This window comes from Triticum urartu, chromosome 7 (genome assembly GCF_003073215.2).
Source record: "Triticum urartu cultivar G1812 chromosome 7, Tu2.1, whole genome shotgun sequence".
In the NCBI taxonomy this organism is placed as follows: domain Eukaryota; kingdom Viridiplantae; phylum Streptophyta; class Magnoliopsida; order Poales; family Poaceae; genus Triticum; species Triticum urartu.
The window spans coordinates 543774255-543794300 of NC_053028.1; positions in this window are offsets into that span (position 1 = coordinate 543774255).

Consider the following 20046-nt stretch of genomic DNA (forward strand, 5'->3'; position numbering starts at 1 on the left):
GGGGCAATCTTGGGCTATGGGCCGACTGGACTGTGTCTGCAGCAACGGATCTGCTATGAATCCTATTCCACGATTGGGAGACAGCGGAATTCTGGTCTCCTGCTGCCCAGAGTAACGCTCTGATCTGCAGCAAGCCTCTGCCAGCCTCCGACTGGGAAGGCTGAATCGACTCTGCTATACGGGCTGCAGCTGCTAAATTCTGAATCAGAGTTCGATATACCTGTGGGGGCGGAAAGAGCTGACATCGACTGGATTCTGGAACCCGTTATCGCGCACGCTCGTCGAGTTCTCGCTGGAGGTTCTCCAGTCGAGTGCACTCGGCCAAGTTTGCCAGGCGCGCGTCCTCCAAGGCACGAGCCTCGGGGGTTTCTCCAACGATAGGAGTGTGTAGTGCATCTATGTTCCGGCGACGCAGTTCTTCTCTCTGCAGCGACGTGAGAGGCTCGGGGAGATATTCCTCATGGGGACGCGACGGGTCGCCTCCACCGGCGCCTCCGTCGGTGCGGGGAAAACCGGGAGGACTGGGTGGTCCGTCGACCATCAGAACCTCCACCGCCGGATCACTGCTGTCACACTCAGATGCGGTCTCTGCGGAGCCAGTCGACAGGTCGAGCAGGCCGTAGAGGGATTCGTCGGGCTCGATCGCCGCAACTTGAGGGGTGGCCGACTAGCGTGCCACCGCGTGTCTGACCCACCGCTGAAGCCTCGACCGACCGGAGCGCTTGCGCCGGCGGGAAACAGGGAGGGAGGACAGCACAGGAGCCGACCGATAGTGGCTCGATGGTTGCCGCAAGAGGACGCCGCGGACGCACGCGCGAAAGTGTGTCGCCCCGCGGACAGGGAGTGCATCCACATCGAGCGGAGCCTGCTGAAGCCAAGCGGAGTCGTCGGCGATGAGCGTGAGCGCGCCGAGATGGATCTCGCGGCCCTCCACCAAAACTCTGCCAGAAACCATGATGATTTGGATCGTAAAAGATCACAACTCCTCCAACAAATCGCTAAAACACCTGCCCCACGGTGGGCGCCAACTGTCATGGTTCTAAGTCTGAAAGTAATGTAGGGGGTAGGTATGGAGAGGCAAGATCTTAGCTATGGAGAAGTTGTAAGCACACGAGGTTTACGAGTTCAGGCCCTTCTCGGAGGAAGTAATAGCCCTACGTCTTGGAGCCTGGAGGCGGTCGACTGGATTATGCGTGTATGAATTACAGGGGTGCGAACCCTTTACACTGAGGAGGGGGGTGCCTTATATAGAGTTCGCCAGACCCGTCCGGCCCTCAGTTGTGCAGGGTTTTAAATACATTAAGGTCGGGCGTTACTGGTAACGTCCCTAATAAAGTGCTATGATGACCATAAAAGCTACTTAATAACCGACCGTTAGCGTGCGGAGTGCCTTTAGGTCTCCTGGCCGTCGAGTGGTTTGGTCTTGGTCGAGTGGTTGCTTCTTGGTCGAGTGTCTTTGAGTCTGTCGAGTGGAACACCTCCAAGTCGATTGAAAGGTCATTTCTTCTAGAGATGTCCTTGGGTAGGGCAGTTGGGACAGGCTCATGACCCTACCCTAGGTACATAGCTTCATCAGCAACCACTGCCGAGTCTTCCCCGGCTCCATGTCGTTCCCTTCCTGGTGCTCTCGGCCCACCAAGGTCAACGTGGTCAACAAACGACATCCATCGTACGTGGACTGTACGTGGAGAGGCTGACAGCTGGGTCCACGGCCGCACACAAGGAAATGCCTCCTTATTACGCGCAAAATAATGATTCCTCCACCTGACAGCAGGGACCCACCGGACGGGCCACCATATTTCATGAAAGAAACATTTCCCCCCTGAATGCTGGGACCCACCAGCTACATCTTCACATGCAAGGAAGTGCGTCCATATTACGAGCAAAAAAATAATGATTCACCCCCTGACTGTTGGGACCCACCAGCTACATCTTCGCATGCAAGGAAGTGTCTGACAGTCGGGACCCACCTGGTCGAAGCGTACGTAGCGTTGTCATTCTGGTCGCGAACGTGTACGTACATACTAGTCGATGTAGAGGCGCGCACGTAGCATGTACACGTACGTACAGTGGCCAGGGTGCAAGAAAGTAAATATGGCTACATACATACAGGCGGGGTCTCGAACGCCTACTCACGCATACATATGGCCAGGGCTCGTGTACATGGCTGGGTCGGAACAGAGAAACTGTGTCGTCGTCGTGTTCATGGGGAGGCAATGAAATGCGTCGTAATGCGTCGTGTTCATCGGGAGGCAACGGAATGTGTGCTTCTCATCGGGAGCCAACCGGCTTGGATGGAACAGCCGATGGAAATGAGGCCTGGCGTACCGCAGAATGGAGGAAACGGCGTTGTGTTCGATCGGCCATGGTCGAAACGGGATCCTGTTCATCGGGAGGGGTCTGGCATAATGCAAAACGGAGGAAACGGACCTTCTACGGTCAAAACAGGGTCCTGTTGATCGGGAGGGGTGTGGAGTACCGCAAAATGGTGGAAATGGACTTGTGTTGGAGCGCTACGGTCGAAATGGGGTTCCTGTTCATCGGGAGGGGTGTGGCGTACCGCAAAACGGGACTTCACGAAATACTGTTCATCTCCACCTTTGACTGCCTCAACGAGCAACTGTTCATCCACTGTCGACCTCCTCCAGCCTCCATCAGCAACTGTTCATGAACGGGCTCCTGTTCATCCAGCCTCCACCGCGCGCTCCTCCACCAGCTACTGTTCAACCAGCCCTCCCCACGGGGTCATGTTCAACCACCCCTCCACGGGCTACTGTTCATCCATCCCTCCACCCGCTACTGTTCAACCAGCCCTCCATGGGGTCCTATTCATCCAGCCCTCCACGGGGTCCTATTAATCCAGCCCTCCACAGGGTCCTGTTCATCCACCGGCTCGATCGATCGGGGTACTGTTCATCCAGCGGCAACGACCTCTACTACCACGGGGTCATGTTCATCCAACCTCCACAGGGAACTGTTCATCCACCCCCCCAACAACACTCACTGTTCATCAAGGGAAGGAGGCAGCAGTGTTCGATCGGCTTCAGTTAGTAGCAGTAGCGAAGGAATCACTCGGGTTCAGTTAACAGCAAGGGATCGATCGATCGCTCGGGTTCAGTAATGCGTAGCCTGCAGTGCAATCGCTCGGGTTCAGTTAGAGCCCAACGCCTCGCTCGGGTTCAGTTAGAGCGCAATGCATCACACACGCGCGCGTACGTATGAGAGAAATGCGCATCGCTCGGCCCCCGACCACCCACCGTAACCGCGAACTCCCCGATATTTTCCTCGCCCTCGCTTCTACCATGGTTTTTTCCATCATGGACGGCTCAAAGAATGTCATGCAGCTGCGTCTCCGGCCCGCCCAGGACAAAAAGCCCATTTTCTATCATGATTTTTTGTCATTGAAATAGGACCCCACCACATGTATGATGATACCGTGTTTTGTCACAATTATCGTCATAGAAGTGTCATAAGTATGACAAAATGTTTTTTCGTTCGGCCCAAAATGTCACGGATGTGTCTTATTTTTTTAGTGTATGCCCTAGAGGCAATCATAAATTTGTTATTTATATTTCCTTATATCATGGTAAATGTTTATTATTCATGCTAGAATTGTATTAACTGGAAACTTAGTACATGTGTGAATACATAGATAAAACAGAGTGTCGCTAGTATGCCTCTACTTGACTAGCTTGTTGATCAAAAGATGGTTACGTTTCCTGACCATAGACATGTCTTGTCATTTGATAAATGGGATCACATCATTAGAGAATGATGTGATGGACAAGATGTTGGGGAACGCAGTATTTCAAAAAAAAATCCTACGATCACGCAAGATCTATCTAGGAGATGCATAGCAACGAGACGGGAGAGTGTGTCCACGAACCCTCGTAGACCGAAAGCAGAAGCATTTAGTAATGCGGTTGATGTAGTCGAACGTCTTCATGATCCAACCGATCCAAGTACCGAACATACGACACCTCCGTGTTCAACACATGTTTAGCACGATGACATCCCTCGAGCTCTTGATCCAGTTGAGGACGAGGGAGAGTTCTGTCAGTACGATGGCATGGCGACGGTGATGATGAAGTTACCAGCGCAGGGCTTCACATAAGCATTACGACGATATGACCGAGGTGTTAAACTGTGGAGGGGGGCACCGCACACAGCTAAGACATTGTCTGTTGTGCTTTGGGGTGCCCCTGCCCATGTATATAAAGGAGGGGGGAGTAGGAGGCCGGCCAAGGAGGGGTGCGCCATAGGGGGAGTCCAACTAGGATTCCCAATCCTAGTTGGACTCCCGTTCCTTTTCCAAGAGGGGGAAAGAGGGAAGGGGTAGGAGAGGGAGAAGGAAATAGGGGGGCGCCGCCCCCTCCCTAGTCTAATTCAGACTTGCCATTGGGGGGTGGCCACCCTTGCGGCCCTTCTCTTCTTTCCACTAAGGGCCATGAAGGCCCACTACTTCCCCCGGGGGGTTCCGGTAACCTCCCGATACTCCGAAAAATACCCGAATCACTTCGGAACCATCCCGGTGTCTTCATATAACCTTCCAATATATCAATATTTACCTCTCGACTATTATGAGACTCCTTGTCATGTCCGTGATCTCATCCGGGACTCCGAACAATCTTCGGTGATCAAATCACATAATACCATTCGTCATCGAATGTTAAGCGTGCGGACCCTACGGGTTCGAGAATTATGTAGACATGACCGAGACACATCTCCGATCAATAACCAATAGCGGAACCTGGATGCTCATATTGGCTCCTACACTACGAAGATCTTTATCGGTCAAACCTCATAACAACATACATCATTCCCTTTGTCATCGGTATGTTACTTGCCCGAGATTCGACCGTTGGTATCCTCATACCTAGTTCAATGTCGTTACCGACAAGTCTCTTTACTCGTTTCGTAATGCATCATCCCACAACTAACTCATTAGTCACATTGCTTGCAAGGCTTATTGTGATGAGCATTACCGAGAGGGCCTAGAGATACCTCTCCGATACACGGAGTGACAAATCCTAATCTTGATCTATCCCAAATCAAAAAACACCTTCGGAGACACCTGTAGAGCATCTTTATAATCACCCAGTTATGTTGTGACGTTTGATAGCACACAAAGTGTTCCTTCGGTATTCAGGAGTTGCATAATCTCATAGTTAGAGGAATATGTATAAGTCATGAAGAAAGCAATAACAATAAAACTAAACGATCATAATGCTAAGCTAACGGATGGGTCTTGTCCATCACATCATTCTCTAATGATGTGATCCCGTTCATCAAATGGCAACACATGTCCATGGTCAGGAAACTTAACCATCTTTGATTAACGAGCTAATCAAGTAGAGGCATACTAGGGACACTCAGTTTGTCTATGTATTCACACATGTACTAAGTTTCCGGTTAATACAATTCTAGAATGAATAATAAACATTTATCATGATATAAGGAAATATAAACAACAACTTCATTATTGCCTCTAGGGCATATTTCCGTCAGTCTCCCACTTGCACTAGAGTCAATAATCTAGATTACATAGTAATGATTCTAAATACCATGGAGTCTTGGTGATGCTAATGTTTTGCTCGTGAGAGAGGCTTAGTCAACGGGTCTACAACATTCAGATATGTATGTATTTTGCAAATCTCTATGTCTCCCTCCTTGACTTGATCGCGGATGGAATTGAAGTGTCTCTTGATGTGTTTGGTTCTCTTGTGAAATCTGGATTCCTTCGCCAAGGCAATTGCTCCAGTATTGTCACAAAAAAATTTCATTGGACCCGATGCACTAGGTATTACACCTAGATCGGATATGAACTCCTTCGTCTAGACTCCTTCATTTGCTGCTTCTGAAGCAGCTATGTACTCTGTTTCACACGTAGATCCCGCCACGACGCTCTGTTTGGAACTACACCAACTGACAGCTCCACCATTCAATATAAACACGTATTCGGTTTGTGACTTAGATTCATCCAGGTCAGTGTCAAAGCTTGCATCGACGTAACCATTTAGAACAAGCTCTTTGTCACCTCCATAAACGAGAAACATATCCTTTGGCCTTTTCAGGTATTTCTGGATGTTCTTGACCGATGTCCAGTGATCCACTCCTGGATTACTTTGGTACCTCCCTGCTAAACTAATAGCAATGCACACATCAGGTCTGGTACACAGCATTGCATGCATGATAGAACCTATGGCTGAGGCATAGGGAATGACTTCCATTTTCTCTCTATCTTCTGAAGTGGTCAGGCGTTGAGTCTGACTCAACATCACACCTTGTAACACGTGCAAGAACCCTTTCTTTGACTGATTCATTTTGAACTTCTTCAAAACTTTATCAAGGTATGTGCTTTGTGAAAGTCCAATTAAGCGTCTTGATCTATCTCTATAGATCTTGATGCCCAATATATAAGCAGCTTCATCGAGGTCTTTCATTGAAAAATTCTTATTCAAGTATCCTTTTATGCTATCCAGAAATTCAGTATTGTTTCTAGTCAACAATATGTCATCCACATATAATATTAGAAATGCTACAGAGCTGCCATTCACTTTCTTGTAAATACATGCTTCTCCAAAAGACTATATAAAACCATATGCTTTGATCACACTATCAAAGCGTATATTCCAACTCCGAGAGGCTTGCACCAGTCCATAAATGAATAGTTGGAGCTGGCACATTTTGTTAGCACCTTTAGGATCGAGAAAACCTTCTGGTTGCATCAGATACAACTCTTCTTTAAGATATCCATTAAGGAATGCAGTTTTGGAATCCAATTGCCAAATTTCATAATCATAAAATGCGGCAACTGCTAACATGATTCGGATAGACTTAAGCATCGCTACGGGTGAGAAGGTCTCATCATAGTCAACTCTTTGAACTTGTCGAAAACCTTTCGCAACACGTCGTGCTTTGTAGACAGTAAGATTACCGCGAGTGTCAGTCTTCTTCTTGAAGATCCATTTATTCTCTATGGCTTGCCGATCATCGGGCAAGTGAACCAAAGTCCACACTTTGCTCTCATACATGGATCCCAACTCATTTCATGGCCTCAAGCTATTTTGCGTAATGTGGGCTCATCGTCACTTCCTCATACTTCGTAGGTTCATCATGGTCAAGTAACATGACCTCCAGAACAAGATTACCGTACCACTCTGGTGCGGATCGTAGTCCGTTTGACCTACGAGGTTCGGTAGTAACTTGATCTGAAGTTTCATGATCATCATCATTAACTTCGGCACTAATTTGTGTAGGAATCACTGGAACTGATTTCTGCGATGAACTACTTTCCAATTCGGGAGAAGGTACAATTACCTCATCAAGTTCTACTTTCCTCCCACTCACTTCTTTCGAGAGAAACTCCTCTAGAAAGGATCCATTCTTAGCAACAAATATCTTGCCTTCGGATTTGTGATGGAAGGCGTACCCAACAGTCTCCTTTGGGTATCCTATGAAGACACATTTCTCCGATTTGAGTTCAAGCTTATTAGGTTGATGCTTTTTCACATAAGCATCACAGCCCCAAACTTTAAGAAACGACAACTTAGGTTTCTTGCTAAACCACAGTTCATATGGTGTCGTCTCAACGGATTTAGATGGTGCCCTATTTAATGTGAATGCAGCCGTCTCTAAAGCATAGCCCCAAAATGATAGCGGTAAATCAGTAAGAGACATCATAGATCACACCATATCTAATAAACTACGGTTACAACGTTTGGACACACCATTACACTATGGTGTTCCAGGTGCAATGAGTTGCGAAACTATTCCACATTGTTCTAAATGAAGACCTAACTCATAACTCAAATATTCACCTCCACGATCAGATCATGGAAACTTTATTTTCTTTGTTACGATGATTTTCCACTTCACTCTGAATTTTTTTGAACTTTTCAAATGTTTCAGACTTATGTTTCATTAAGTAGATATACCCTTATCTGCTCAAATCATCTGTCAAGGCCAGAAAATAACGATACCCGCCGCGAGCCTCAACACTCATCGGACCGCATACATCAATATGTATTATTTCCAACAAGTCAGTTGCTTGTTCCATTGTTCTGGAGAACAGAGTTTTAGTCATCTTGCCCATGAGGTATGGTTCGGAAGCATCAAGTGATTCCAAAAGCCCATTAGCATGGAGTTTCTTCATGCGCTTTACACCAATATGACCTAAACGACAGTGCCACAAATAAGTTGCACTATCATTATTAACCTTGCATCCTTTGGCTTCAATATTATGAATATGTGTATCACTACAATCGAGATTCAACAAAAATAGACCACTCATCAAGGGTGCATGACCATAAAAGATATTACTCATATAAATAGAACAACCATTATTCTCTGATTTAAATGAATAACCGTCTCGCATCAAACAAGATCCAGATATAATGTTCATGCTTGGCACCAAATAACAATTATCCAGGTCAAAAACTAACCCCGAAGGTAGATGTACAGGTAGCGTGCCGACCGCGATCACATCAATTTTGGAACCATTTCCCACGCGCATCGCCACCTCGTCCTTAGCCAATCTTCATTTAATCCATAGCCCCTATTTTGAGTTGCAAATATGAGCAACAGAACTAGTATCAAATACCTAGGCGCTACTTCGAGCATTAGGAAGGTACACATCAATAACATGTATATCAAATATACCTTTGACTTTGCCATCCTTCTTATCCGCCAAATACTTGGGGCAGTTCCGCTTCCAGTGACCAATCCCTTTGTAGTAGAAGTACTCAGTCTCAAGCTTAGGTCCATACTTGGGTTATTCACTTGAGCAACAACTTGTTTGCCATTCTTCTTGAAGTTCCCCTTCTTCCCTTTGCCCCTTTCTTGAAACTAGTGGTCTTGTTGACCATCAACACTTGATGCTCCTTCTTGATTTCTACCTCTGCATCCTTTAGCATCGCAAAGAGCTCGAGAATTGTCTTATCCATCCCTTGCATATTATAGTTCATCACGAAGCTTTTGTAGCTTGGTGGTAGTGATTGAAGAACTCTGTCAATGACACTATCATCAGGAAGATTAACTCCTAGTTGAGTCAAGTGGTTGTGGTCACCAAACATTCTGAGTATATGTTCACTGACAGAACTATTCTCCTCCATTTTGCAGCTATAGAACTTATTGGAGACTTCATATCTCTCATTTTGGGCATTTTCTTGAAATATTACCTTCAACTCCTGGAACATCTCATATGCTCCATGACGTTCAAAATGTCTTTGAAGTCCTGATTCTAAGCCATAAAGCATGGCACACTGAACTGTCGAGTAGTCATCAGCTTTGCTCTACCAGACGTTCACAATGTCTGGAGTTGCTCTCGCGGCGGGTCTTGCACCTAGCGGTGCTTCCAGGACGTAATTCCTCTGTGTAGCAATGAGGATAATCCACAAGTTACGGACCTAGTCCGTGTAGTTGCTTGATACATCTCCAACGTATCTATAATTTTTGATTGTTCCATGATGTTATATTATCAATCTTGGATGTTTTATAATCAGTTTATAGTCATTTTATATCATTTTTTGGTACTAACCTATTGACATAGTGCCAAGTGTCAGTTCCTGTTTTTTCCATTTTTTACATCACAGAAAATCAATATCAGACGAAGTACAAATGCCACGAAACTTTACGGATAATTTTTATGGGCCAGAAGGAACACAATGGGCCCTGGCTGTGCCTGGGGGGGTGCCCCGAGGGGGGCACAACCCACCAGGGCGTGCCGGGAGGCCCATGCGCGCCCTGGTGGGTTGTGCCCACCTCGGGTGCCCCCCGGACCGCCTCTTTGCTCTATAAATACCCCCAAAGTCCCAGAACCCTAGGGGAGTCAACGAAATATTCATCCAGCTGCCGTAGAGTCTAGAACCACCAGATCCAATCTAGACACCATCTCGGATGGGGTTCACCACCTCCATTGGTGCCTCTCCGATGATGCGTGAGTAGTTCTTTGTAGACCTTTGGGTTCATAGTTAGTAGCTAGCTGGCTTCATCTCTCTCTCTCTCTTGATTCTCAATACAACGGTCCCTTGGAGATCCATGTGATGTAACTCTTTTGCGGTGTGTTTGTTGGAATCGATGAACTTAATTTGAGTTTATGATCAGATCTATCTTTTTATATCCATGAAAGTATTTGAGTTTCTTTGATCTCTTTTATGCATGATCTCTCATAGCCTCGTATTTCTTCTCTGATATTTGGGTTTTGTTTGGCCAACTTGATCTATTTATCTTGCAATGGGAAGATGTATTTTGTAGTGGGTTCGATCTTACGGTGTTTGATCCCAGTGACAGAAAGGGAACCGACACGTATGTATCGTTGCTACTAAGGATAAAACGATGGGGTCTATCTCTACATAGATAGATCTTGTCTACATCATGTCATCGTTCTTATTACATTACTCCATTTCTCCATGAACTTAATACACTAGATGCATGCTGGATATAGCGGTCGATGTGTAGAGTGACAGTATAGTAGATGCAGGCAGGAGTCGGTCTACTAATCTTGGACGTGATGCCTATGTAATGATCATTGCTTGGATATCATCGTGAGTATTTCAAGTTATATCAATTGCCCAATATTAATTTGTTCACCCACCCTTTGCTATTTTTCTCGAGAGAAGCCACTAGTGAAACCTACGGCCCCCAGGTCACTTTCTCATATTATTTGCCTTTGTGATATAGTTTTATTTGCTTTTTATTTTCAGATCTATTAATCCAAAAACCCAAAAATATCTTGCTTCAATTTATCCTTATTTATTTTAATTCACGTTCGATCTATCAATCTACTACAAATTTACCTCACGTCCTTTGCCTATCTTGAGGCGTCGTACCCCGGAAGGGATTGACAACCCATTTAACACGTTAGGTAGCGAGGTGTTGTTATTTGTGTGCAGAGGCTGTTTACGTTGTGTTGCTTGGTTCTCCTACTGGTTCGATAACCTTGGTTTCATATCTGAGGGAAATACCTACCACCAGTGTGCTGCATCATCCCTTCCTCTTTGGGGAAATAACGACGTAGCTTCAAGCGACATCAAAAGGAATTTTTGGCACCGTTGCCGGGGAACATCTTGAACATATACCAGGTTCCTAATAACAAATCTCATCTCCTTGCAATTTACATTATTTTCTATTTGCCTCTCGTTCTCCTCTCCCCCACTTCACAAAAATTTGCCGTTTACTCGCCCTCTGTCTCGTTCGCCTTTTTCTCGTCTGATCTTTTGTTTGCTTGTGTTGCCATGTGCCTTCTATATGCTTGCATCTTCGCTTGCTAAAATTCTATTGATATGGATCCCCATCCACTTGCTAATCTTTTTAAAATATCCAATCATGATTAACCAATTGCTAGTGAGTTGAGTGCACTAGATTATCTTTATGAAGTTTTGCTTGAGATTCATGATCTGAAAATTGTGATGAAGAAATTTATGAAGTGTTTCATGATAGCTCCTTGAATTAAAATCATGATTGCAATAATTTTACTGTCAATTCTAGTAATGTCAATTGTGCTAATAATATGCAAAACCCCAAGCTTGGGGACGCTTGTTCTGTTATGTCCGCTACTTATTGCAATGATCATGATTGGGGTGATAATGTTTGTTATGATCTTGAAAATTTATTTAATCCTCATGATGAATATGTTTGCGATAATATTGAAAGTGGGTTTGGAAGAGTGTCAACTTTAGCTAAAAGTAATCCCACATATTTGGAGAGTGTTCAATCTTATGACTTTATTTGACAATCCCACTATTTTGGAAGAGTGTCAACTTTGCATGCATGTGGATCATAAAGAGAAAATTTTATATGATAGTTATATTATTGAATTTGATTATGATCCTACATATAAATATTATGAGAGAGGAAAATATGGTTGTATAAATTTTCATGTTATTAAATTTCCTCTCATTGTGTTGAGATTGTCAATGTTCTATTCGCCTCCTTTGCATATGCTAGATATTTGTTGTCTTGGTAATTTGTTTTCCTATAAAATTCCTATGCATAGGAAGCATGTTAGAATCAAATGTGTTTGTCACACGTTTCATGATGCTCTCCTTGTTTTTCAATTATTATCTTCCATGTGAGCGTCGTTGAAATCGTATGCCTAGCTAAGGGCGTAAAACTATAACGCTTGTTGAGAGGCAACCCAATGAATAATATTAATTTTTTGCTTTTTGTTTCCTGTTTTTGTGTTTAGAACAATTATGCTACTGTTATGATTGTGTTTTTTGTGTTTTAATTAGTGTTTTTGCCATGTAAAGCCTTTAGGATCTTCTTGGGTGATAGTTGTTTGATCTTGCTGAAAAAACAGAAACTTTTGCGCTCACGAAAATAATTTTCATCTTTTATCAGAGAGCGATAAAATACCCATTCCAATTGCAGTAGTCAACATACAAATTACTCAGGTCGTCCTAATTTTTCAAAAAAATTGACTTAAAGAAGTATTCAAAATAGTAAGATTGCTACAGACTGTTATGTTTTGACAGATTTTGTTCTCTTTGTGTTGTGTGCTTATTTTGATGGCTCTATGGTTTTCTTTGATGAGTTTTTTCCATAGAAAAGTTGGAAGTAGATATAATTCAAGAACAAAATATGAATTAGTTTGATACAACACTTATAGTAGTGATTTATTATTCTTATACTAACGGATCTCATGAAGGTTTTGTTGAGTTTTGTGTGATTGAAGTTTTCATGTTTATAGTTATCTTACGATGGACGAAGGAATAAGGAGTAGAAGAGCCTAAGCTTGGGGATGCCCCAGCATCCCAAGCTATTATCCAAAAATGAGCAACCAACTGAGCTTGGGGATGCCCCCGAGTGGCAACCCCTCTTTCTTCTAGCGACCATCGGTATTTTACTCGAAGCTATATTTTTATTCGTCACATATATGTGTTTTGCTTGGAGTGTCTTGTATGATATGAGTCTTTGCTTGTTTTATTTTGTGTTTTAAGTCATCAATACTTGCTGGACACACTTATTTGAGAGAGCCAAAATTATGTCATGACTTGTTAGAATTGCTCTCTACGCTTCACTTAAATTTTTATGAGCTATGGACTTGCTCTAGTGCTTCACTTATATCTTTTTGAGCACGGTGTGGTTTAGTATCATTGAAAAAATGCTCTCTTGCTTCACTTAGATTTATTTGAGAGTTAGTAAAATTTTCAAGGAATTCCTTGTCGGGGGTTGGGTGTGACAAATGCCAAGGGATGGCTTATCATGGTGGGAGCGAGTAGAACGTCGCCGGTGCCCGGAAGCGGGATGAGGCGTAGACACGAATGCCGGCGTACTTTACCCACGTTCAGGGCTCTCCTAGGAGATAACACCCCTAGTCCTACTCTGCGGGGTCTCCGCATGATCACTAAGGCACAAGTGAATACAAAGGCGCTCCTTGAGCTGTATGCTAGAGGTAGGAGAAGGCAGGGCTAGCTCTCTTCTTCCTCTATGATCTGGTCTAGTCCTAATAGGTTGGCAACCCTTTGCATGGGTGCCCTAGGGGGTTTATATAGGCCTACCCCTAGGGGTACAATGGTAATACGGTCGGGCACAGGGCCCGGCTGTCAGTCTCTTTGGCTTCCGGCTTCTCCGCCGACTGCTGGAGCCCGCAGCCTGGTGGGCCCCGTTGACTGGTCGGGTACGGGGCTGACAGGCCATCCCCGCCGCTCTCGGGTCTTGTCGGCAGCTGATCACTATTGCCGCGTGTCTAATGACGCAGGCTTGGTCAGGGGGTCGTGGCTACAACTCCGCCGCCTGGCGGGCGATTACTGTAGCCACTCCGCGCCTCGTCTGGTTGATGGCGAGTGGGTCCCGAGGAAAGGGCAGGCCGACGCCTGGGGGCTGACCTCCCTCGTGTCCGACTGGTGGGATCGTTGCCGTCTTCCGGGCTCTCGCTGACTGGTGGGGCCCATCGTCCTTGGGGGCAGGACTCCACCTGCCTATGATGATGTCAGGGATGGCATGGCAACAATGCTGCATCTGGCGGAGATCTCCGCCGTACAGCGTACTGTGACCACGCCAGCCCCTGGAAAGGGGGGGGATGGGCTACACTGTAACCATTCCCTGACCCGTCCCCCTTGATGAGGGCACGGGCTTCACTGGTGTCGTGCGCCGACTCCTCGGGGCCGGCTTCTCTAGAAGCGGCCGAGTAGGAGTCGGCTCGTCTTGGCCTTGCCTCTAGGACTCGGCCATATACGAGCAGCCGGCTGTCCCTCCAGCCGGCCCCCAGAGGACGGCTCTACATCTCGGCATCTTGAGGGGCGAAGTCTGCCCCGATGTCTTGAAAGGTTCTGGGCCTTGGGTTAGCCTACCCGTGGCCCATTACTACCTGCGCGGCCTTGGCTTGCCGGCGAGTGGCTTCTTCCGCTCCTTCCTTGAATTCTACGATCTCCAGCCGCACCACCTCACCCCCAACACGGTGCTGCTGCTGTCCGCCTTCGTTACCTTGTGCGAAGGCTTCCTCGGCGTCCTTCCCACCATCGAGCTCTGGGGAGAGTTCTTCTACTCCAAGCTCGGCACCCACGTCGCAGGTGTGCCGGCCCAGTGTGGCGCGTTCATCGCGGTGCGGAAGTCGGAGGCCGACAACCCATTTCCCCCCATCACATTGATAAAGTCGGTGAAGATGTGGCAGCGGTCATACTTCTACGTGAAGAGCATCTTCGCGAAGGGCGACTGGGTCAACTTGCCGGCTTACGTAGCCGGCCCGCCAGCTGGAAGGCAGCCCAACTGGTCGTACCGGGCCAGGACGCTGACGCCTGCTGGAGCCGCCGCCATCGCATGACTCCGAGTGTTGACACAGTCAGAGAGCCTGACCGGGCCCAACTTGCTATCCGCCTTTATGGCATGCCGAGTGCTTCCGCTCCAGAGCCGCTCTCAGATGATCTGCCAGATGAGCGGACATCGGGACCCAAGTCGGCTGTGCACCAAGGAGATGCCTCACATAGAGGTAGCTCACATGGTGAACTACCCTGCGAACTGTGAGCTCACGGAAGAGTGGCGGTTTGGCAAGGAGCCGTACTCGCGCGCCAATCCCCCGCTCTTGTAAGTTGTTTTTTTCTTTCTTTTTCTCTGATTCTTTGTTTGCCGAGTCCATCTTGTCTAGCCTGACCAATCGGCCTTTAAACAGAGCCCCCTCCTCCAGCCGGCACTGCGGGGCAGAACCGTGAATTCCTCCCCGACCGAGCGGAGAGCGACGTTGACGACCCCGACTTGGGGGCGGCAGCCTTGGAGGACGACGCCGAGGGAGGAGGCGACGAAGCAGTCGGCCCGAGGCTCGGAGCCAGCTTCGAGGATTGGCCTGATGATGACGCGGGGGAAGTCGCCCCATGCTAGCAGCCAGGACCCGGCCAGCCAGGTGCGAGCTCTTCTACCGCGCCGGACGCCCAAGGCGGCGTGAAAAAACATAGGGCCGCACCGAGCATGTTCGGCAGTTGGCCGAAGAAGCCCAAGGGCTCGGCCGCGGCGACCAAGCGGGATGAAGCGGCCGTGAAGGCCAACCGCTTCCGCGAGGAAGTGAAGACTCCGCAACTGATTTCTGCGTAAGTACTACCTTCTTTTGCGCCTTCAATTTTTCTTTGTTTGACTTTGTGTGAGTTTCTTTGTTTGTTTCCCTTGGTCTAGGGCTCCCCTCTATGTTGAGAAGATGGCCACCGCCTCCATCGTGGGGTCGGCGGAGACCTCCGCCACCACTCGGCGGATCGAGAAGAGGTGTCTGAAGGGGGGGGTAATTAGACACTAAGTGCTAAAAGTTGCAATTTTAATTTTCTTAAGTTGAAGTGGAGTTTAGGCACAAGTTTAACGAACACAATACATATCAAGTAAGCATGCAAAGAGTATAAGAGCAGCGGAAAGTAAAGCATGCAACTTGCAAGAATGTAAAGGGAAGGGTTTGGAATATTCAAACGCAATTGGAGACACGGACGTTTTGCCGTGGTTCCGATAGGTGGTGCTATCGTACATCCACGTTGATGGAGACTTCAACCCACAGAGGGTAACGGTTGCGCGAGTCCACGGAGGGCTCCACCCACGAAGGGTCCACGAAGAAGGAACCTTGTCTATCCCATCATGGCCATCGCCCACGAAGGACTTGCCTCACTTGCGGTAGATCTTCACGAAGTAGACGATGTCATTGCCCTTACAAACTCCTTGGTTCAACTCCACAATCTTGTCGGAGGCTCCCAAGTGACACCTAGCCAATCTAGGAGACACCACTCTCCAAGAAGTAACAAATGGTGTGTTGATGATGAACTCCTTGCTCTTGTGCTTCAAATGATAGTCTCCCCAACACTCAACTCTCTCTCACAGGATTTGGATTTGGTGGAAAGAAGATTTGAGTGGAAAGCATCTTGGGGAAGGCTAGATATCAATATTCATATGGCGGGAATGGAATATCTTGGCCTCAACACATGAGTAGGTGGTTCTCTCTCAGAAAATGTGTATTGGAAGTGTAGGTATGTTCTGATGGCTCTCTCCTCAAATGAAGAGTGCGTGGAGGGGTATATATAGCCTCCACACAAAAACTAACTACCAATCTTGGTGAGACCGAATTGAGAAACTCGGTCGGACCAATTCAGCAAATCTAGTGACCGTTAGGGTTTTCGGTGGGACCGACTATATCAACTCAGTGGGACCGATGTGCTAGGGTTAGGGTAAATCCAAAACTCGGTTTGACCGATTACTCAAACCCTGTGGGGCCGATTTGGGTAATAAGCGAAACAGATAGTTGGCGAAGCGAACACGGTGGGGCCGATTGCATATCTCGGTGGGACCGAAAATATTGCAGTAGGTAACAGAGAGTTTGCAAGCCCATCTCGGTGAGACCGAGATCCCATCGGTGAGACCGAACTGATTAGGGTTTCTGGCAGTGGCTATGTCAACTGAACTCGGTGGCTCCGGATACAAAGAATCGGTGGGCCGAGTTGGATATTTGGTGTGGGACATATATGGAAGTGAGAAAGTGGTTGAGGGCTTTGGAGCATATCACTAAGCACTTTGAGCAAGCAAGCCATTAAGCAACACCTCATCCCCTCTTGATAGTATTGGCTTTTTCTATAGACTCAATGTGATTCTTGGATCACTAAAATAGAAAATGTAGAGTCTTGATCTTGAAGCTTGAGCCAATCCTTTGTCCTTAGCATCTTGAAGGGGTTCCACATCCTTTAGTCCATGCCACTTAATTTGTTGAACTTGTCTGAAACATACTAGGTAAAAGTATTAGTCCAACAAGATATATGTTGTCATTAATTATCAAAATCACCCAGTGAGCACTTGTGCTTTAAATCTCCCCCTTTTTGGTAATTGATGGCAACATACATCAAAGCTTTAGATAAAGATATAGAGAATAGCAAGTAAAGCTTTGGAAAGACATGTAACAAGCATAGGCTCCCCCTACATGTATGCAATCATGTGAATATGGAATATAGAAGCATGTGAGAGCATAACCATGACAGAGTAGGCAATGTGTTACATGTATCTTGGCTATATGCATCAGGGCAAAAGATATGAATATGGGAAATGTACCTTCATGCCCATGAATCCTTCTTGCAAACAGTGTACATCAGCAAGAATTTCTCATACACATGACTATGATGCATATACTTACCTTGTGGTCTTGAGTTGACTAGGATGGGATGAGCGTGCGTAAACAAGGTTAGATAACACATGTGCACCTACTAGCTAGAGCAAACAAAAGAAACCACAAGAGTACCAAGACTGGGATGACATGTAGAGTGAGTACAGAGTACCACGATAGATATTGACATGTCCCCAAGGAGAAAGATATGCAATGAATTTGATAAATTTCTTTCCCTTGGATGTCTTGCTCCCCCTGAATCTATCATGGGATACTGGGAGAAGATAGGGAACACAAAAACAGAGCTCAAAGAAACAAATGAACAGAGCTAATGCAAATAAGCACATATGAACATGTCTTTCCCCCAAGAAGACATGTGGCATCTCTCCTCTTAAACATCAAGCATCTGGGATCCTCGAAGATTACTCTTTCCTGGAGTATTCCCTCCCCCTAGAGATCTCTCCCCCTAGAGATATTATTAAGCTTTGATGTGATTTGTCTCTCCCCCTTTGACATCAATTTCCAAGAAGGGTCTTATGGAATTTGGTGTGCATGGGTTCGGTCCTTGAATCACAGTACAAAGCATTAAGGTAAATGTGATACTTGTAGAGGACAAGATTCATTGAGTGGAGCTGGATCAAGAATAAAGCAGGAAAAAATGGCAAAATGTTTTTCCTGTAGTGAAATCGGTGTCACCGAGTTTTATGCTTCGAAATCTTCGGCTAGACCGGAAACATGAAACCGGTGGAACCGAGTTCATCACAGAGAAAAACACTTGTCACCTCAGCTCACTAGACAAATAAAATCTCCAAAGATTTGCAACGAATTGGATGCAGAAAATGCAGAACAAAAAGCAAAGAAAAGAAACTAAAAGATCTAGATGAAGTTTTTTTGAGAGGGGAAACAAATATGAATGAGACAAATGCAAGAACACAGAAAAGAATACAAGAGAACTTCATCTAGAGTTGGGCGGTGACAAAGTCACCTCTGTTAGAGTATATTGACTTAGGAGTCAAGTGAGATCACTTGATCATAGGTCGTACTCATCGTTTAAGCTCAAAATAGGGTTACCATTTTTCGTTTAAGTATCTTGATGTATTCACATATTGACGAGTTGCTTTGACTCATGACTTGGGGTAAAGCTACTCTAAGATGGAATAACATACCTTGGGTGGCGGTGTTGATCTTGATCATGTAGTTGAACTTATGTGGGTTGTTCAAGGTTGATGTAGCCCATCAAGAGTTGGGAGCACCCTTTGGATTTTGAGTTCATCTACCTACATGGGTTAGTTTTCGCAAGGAAGAGCACTTGTGTATCCAACATGACAATCATGAAACTCAACATAGAATTTGTCAAAGGATATGTTTGAAAGGTTTTGTGCTTCCTTGTCATCAACCACCATTGTGTAGAGACTTGGAGATGTAGAGATTGCTCAAGATGTGAGTGAGTTGCAATCTCATAGAATTAGATTCATCCAAGTACCTACAAGGGTTAGATAACATGCAAGACGCAAATTTTTCAAGACATAAGATAATCATCATAGGTGAAATATCAAGTGATTAGTCGTAAGCTCAAGTCTTGCATGTATCCAATGGAGTCCCTACTCCAAGTTTGAAGCGTCAATGATGTTCAATTCACCTCTTAACCTGCAAAACACTTTCTCATCAAGTGGTTTTGTGAATATATCCGCTAATTGCTTATCGGTGCGAACATGCTTAAGGTTTATGTCACCCTTAGCAATGTGATCTCGAATGAAATGATGATGAACTTCAATATGCTTAGTTCGAGAGTGTTGCACGGGATTGTGAGCAATCTTGATAGCACTTTCATTGTCACAAAGTAATGGAACATGTTTTACATATATCCCATAATCCTTAAGAGTTTGGGTCATCCAAAGTAATTGAGCACAACATGAACTAGCGGCAATGTATTCCACTTCGGCGGTGGATAAGGATACCGAGTTTTGTTTCTTGGAAGACCAAGACACAAGAGATCTACCAAGTAATTGACAAGTACCCGAAGTGGACTTTCTATCAACTTTGTCACCGGCATAGTCCGAGTCGGAGTAGCCAACAAGATCAAAGGAAGCCCTCTTTGGATACCAAATGCCAAAATTTGGTGTATGTATTAAGTATCCTCTTCACGGCCTTAAGATGACATTCCTTAGGAGCAGCTTGATATCATGCACACATGCACACACTTAGCATGATATCGGGACGCGAAGCACATAGATATAATAATGAACCAATCATAGAGCGATAAACCTTTTGATCAACCGGTTCACCATCTTTGGTCAAATCAAGATGTCCACTAGTAGGCATGGGTGTAGTCATAGCTTTGCATTCTTGCATATTGAACTTCTTGAATAAGTCCTTGGTGTACTTCGTTTGAGATACAAAGGTGCCTTCCTTAGTTTGCTTGATTTGCAAACCAAGAAAGAATTTGAGTTCACTCATCATAGACATCTCAAACTTCTCCGACATTAGCTTCC